Here is a 4,960-nt window from a genome sequence, read left to right as displayed (position 1 = left end):
TCTTTTTTTTCACTTCTAGTTTTGATCAAGAATTCTCTTCCCCAACTTTTTGTTCGAAATATTGCAAAAACTTTATCTGCCTCGTTTTGTTTGATCTCCATTCCTTTCTTACTCTCTGCAACAAACCCAACCTTCCATATAACAAACCCAAGTCTCCGCAACAATGTCAACTCATCTCATCAATCCTAATTCTCCATAACAATCCAACGCTCTGTGACAACCTCATCTCGCCCGAACAACCCCAACTCTCCCGAACAACCGCGCCCTCCATAACAACCCCGACTTACCATAACAACTCCAACTCAACCGGACAACTCAACCAAAATAACCCCAACACTTAATAATCCCAACACTCCCTATCAGCTCTCCATAACAACCGAAACTGGTCATAACAACCCCCACACTCCTAATAACCATACACCCCCCCAAAAAAAACCGGACACTACAAAACAACTCAACACTCCATCACAGCCCCAAATCTCCATAACAACCCTAACTTTCCATAATAACCCAACACTCCATAAAAATCCCAACATTCCAAAACAATCCCGTAACTCCGTAACGCAAAGAGTTTACGGAGTTACGGGATGCAATCACTCTATTAACTCTATTAAAATGCAATCACTCTATTAAATTCGAAACACTATCAAGACCGTAACAACTCATCATTCTACTCTATTATTTTACTTCGTTCTCCATTATACTTCATTCTCCATTATTTTCTTCGATCTCAATTATTTTAATTCGTTCTCCGTTATACTTCGATCTTCATTATTTTACTTCGATCTTCATCATTTTACTACCTTCTGCATTATTTTACTTCGTTCTTTATTATACTTCGTTCTTTATTATTTTCTTCGATCTCAATTATATTAATTCGTTCTCCGTTATACTTCGATCTTCATTATTTTACTTCGATCTTCATCATTTTACTTCTTTCTGCATTATTTTATTTCGTTCTCCATTATTATAATTCTTTCCCTATTATTTTAATTCGTTCTTCATTACTTTACATCGTTTTCCGTTATTTTACTTTGTTCTCCATTATTTTACTTCTTTTCAGTTATTTTACTTCGTTCTCCATTATTTTAATTCATTCTTCCTTATTTTAATTCGTTTTTCCTATTTTACTTCATTCTCCATTCTTTTACTTCGTTCACCGTTATTTTACTTCGTCCTTCCTTATTTTACTTCGTTCTGCCTTATTTTACTTCGTTCTCCATTATTTTAGTTCGATCTCCATTATTTTAATTTGATCTCCGTTATTTTAATTCGTTCTCCATTATTTTAATTCGTTCACCATTATTTTATTTCGTTCTCCATTATTTTATTTCGTTCTTCCTTATTTTAATTCGTTCTTCCTATTTTACTTCGTTCTTCTTTATTCTACTTCGTTCTTCTTTATTTTACTTCATTCACCGTTATTTTACTTCGTTCACCGTTATTTTACTTCGTTCACCGTTATTTTACTTCGTTCTCCGTTATTTTACTTCGTTCTCCGTTATTTTACTTTGTTCTCCATTATTTTACTTCGATCTCCGTTATTTTACTTCGATCTCCGTTATTTTACTTCGATCTCCGTTATTTTACTTCGTTCTCCATTCTTTTATTTCGTTTTCCAATATTTTATTTCGTTCTTCCTTATTTTAATTCGTTCTCCCTAATTTTAATTCGTTCTCTCTGATTTTACTTCGTTCACCGTTATTTTACTTCGTTCTCCGTTATTTTACTTTGATCTCCGTCATTTTACTTTATTCTCCGTTATTTTACTTTGATCTCCGTTATTTTACTTTGATCTCCGTTATTTTACTTTGATCTCCGTTATTTTACTTTGATCTCTGTTATTTTACTTCGTTTTCCAATATTTTATTTCGTTCTGCCTTATTTTAATTCGTTCTTCCTTATTTTTATTTGTCTCCCTGATTTTTATTTGTCTCCCTGATTTTACTTCGTTCTCCCTTTTTTTACTTCGTTCTCCCTTTTTTTACTTCGTTCTCCCTTTTTTTACTTCGTTCTCCCTTTTTTTACTTTGTTCTCCCTTTTTTTACTTTGTTATCCGTTATTTTAATTCGTTCTCCATTATATTTATTCGTTTTCCATTATTTTACTTCGTTTTCCGTTATTTTACTTCGATCTCCGTTATTTTACTTCGATCTCCGTTATTTTACTTCGATCTCCGTTATTTTAATTTGATCTCCGTTATTTTAATTCGATCTCTATTATTTTAATTCGATCTCTATTATTTTAATTCGATCTCTATTATTTTAATTCGATCTTTATTATTTTAATTCGATCTTTATTATTATAATTTGATCTTCGTTATTTTACTTTGTTCTCCGTTATTTTACTGTGATCATTTTACTTCCTTCTTCATCATTTTACTTCATTCTCTATTATTTTAATTCGTTTTCTATTATTTTAATTCGTTTTCTATTATTTCAATTCGTTTTCTATTATTTTATGTTTTTCTTTTTATTTATGTTGGTGTGTGGTATTACTGTTGTTCGTGTCGTTCGTTGGGAATATTGTCTGTCTTGTTTTATGTGAGGGTGGGTTCGAGCAACTGTCCGTAACGTGTTTGTTTGTGTCGTTTTTGTCGCAGGGTGACAAAAAAGAAATATATTTTATAATTTTAATAATGAACCGTACACTTTAAAATTCAGATTTTAAAAAGAAATTATTGTTTGTTGTTGTTGCTCGGGTGGCGAACTGCAAAATCCGATGACTGGCCTTCTCGTGGCGCAGTTTGTTAAGCAAAGTCAATTTCTATTTGTTATTATTCTTTGTTGTTTATTATAATTACGTTCAGATATTATTACTTTTTGTAATTGACTTTGTGAACCAACAGTCACGGTAATACGCTACTTAACCCTATTTATGTAGGGATGCGGAAACGTTTTAACCGTGTTGTGAACAGCATCAACGAACGGAGCGTGCGCAGATAGTTGCGAAAGGCCGGGATGAGGGCAGAAAAGAGATGCAGGATTTTCAAAAACTTTAGACCTGCACAGTATGTAAGCGGTACCCACCGAGATTTTAGATTGTTTTTTAGATGTTTTTACCCTCAAGGCTATCACAAGGTCCCGTGTATGGTAGCCTACGATGTACCGTTTATCCTTACCCCCGTTAGCAGGAATGGGTTATGATACCGTTAGGTAGTCTACATTCATATCGTCAATGTCTGTGAAGGTAGCAGCAGATGAGTAGAATAGTTTTGGATTGACAAGCTCATTCTCAAATTGTAGCATTCTGTTTATTGTACATGAACGACTTCAGAGAATTGCATGTCATTGTACATACGCAACCACGTCCGCTACATGTGATATTCGTGATAGCAGTACCAGCACAACACTTTACCATTTACCACAAAACTACGTCCGCAGGTACACTTGTCATATGCATCGAGTACCCTTTTACACTCTAGGTCATCGACACGTTCCCTCAAAAGCTTCGAATGTAATATCCATTCATTCACCCTCTCCTCCGATTCTTGTAATGCGAGGGCCAGCGCTTTTAGCGGCAGGGAGATACCAATACCGGTCATAAAAGTCATGGCTACTGCACTTCCAAATATATCAAATTTTCTCTGGCAGCTAATGCACATTTATTATAGTATCTTACAACAATGTTGTAGGATGACTTAAGACTTTCACATGTTGTCGCGTCTTGAACCGGTCCGGGATAAACTAAAATTATTATGGTACTTCGTGAAAGCCTCGTTACACATGTCTGAGGACCGCGGGATACTTTTCAACAGCTTTATTGCACATGTCCTGCGTTTTGAACCTATCCGGTTTTAAACAGACCTGTTGCACATGTCTTGCGTCTTGAAACTCATATATATAGATTTCAACAAATTCAGAGGATTACAGTTATTCCCCTTTTTATTGCGCATGCGTTGATATTTAAGGAATTCAACCTTTCTACTCATTTTTGTATGATAGGGACTTTGCATTGATATACATGACTGAACGCCGCTTATTAGGGATTTTTTATGCATATTAATAGATTTTTGTGCAATGAGGTGTGACGAAAAGTTGTGACGTTAGAAATGTATGCCATGATATACTCAGTCGAAATACTTTTGTTGGCTTAACTCTGCCCTGTCCGCCTTCTTGATCAGGCACTTTATGCTAAATCTGGTTTTTTTTTGTATATTATCCTATACTCAAAGTCAAATTTAAGTTCTTTACAACAGGGATACACTATACCATTATCATGTTTTTTCCGACGTTTTGCTAAGGCATCAGCTTGTCTAGCATCAAGGCACTCGATGCAACATTTTGTCAGCTGTCCGTCATTCTTGATCCTGAAATTGACCATAGATAAAAATTGTCTACATTGTGGGCATTTTGAGCATTCCATTCTTCTTTTACACCTCTGGAGTAGAGACCCTCGAACAAACGGACAGGATGTTGGTCACGTGTTACTGCGTATGCGTCTATGATCAGCGCATTTTTGTGCAATGAGGCGTGACAAAAAGGTGTGACGTCACAAGTGAGAAAAGTCTGGGTATACACCATCTCTAAACTAGCTTATACAACCTCGTTCCCAGGACATTTTGCCTTGTTATTAAAGTTCACTCTGTAGTAACGGCTCATGGGCCACAAGACCCTGGGAAGGATGTTGATGGAAACACGGATTAAATTCGATCTACACGCGACAAATTTTATAAAATGTTGCGACGATTTTTACGATGATTTTAAAAATGGAAAGGTAAGTATAGGACAGCCGGTAGCTTAAAGATTTCGTGCGTAGTTTAGTTTTGGCCGATAGAAAGACGACGTCTATTAAGGCTAATTAAAAGCTTCTCGATAAATCACAGATGCGCCGTGTTTTATATAAAAACTAGTTGATTTTCCTTAAGTAGTAGTAACAAAATTGGAACATTTTAATGATAAATAAGCCTGTAGTAAAGTTTTGGCAGATTTTTTGTCATCTTAAAATTTATCAGGAAACA

Source organism: Hydractinia symbiolongicarpus, chromosome 1 (genome assembly GCF_029227915.1).
Source record: "Hydractinia symbiolongicarpus strain clone_291-10 chromosome 1, HSymV2.1, whole genome shotgun sequence".
Taxonomy (NCBI): Eukaryota; Metazoa; Cnidaria; class Hydrozoa; order Anthoathecata; family Hydractiniidae; genus Hydractinia; species Hydractinia symbiolongicarpus.
This window is presented reverse-complemented; position numbering follows the sequence as displayed.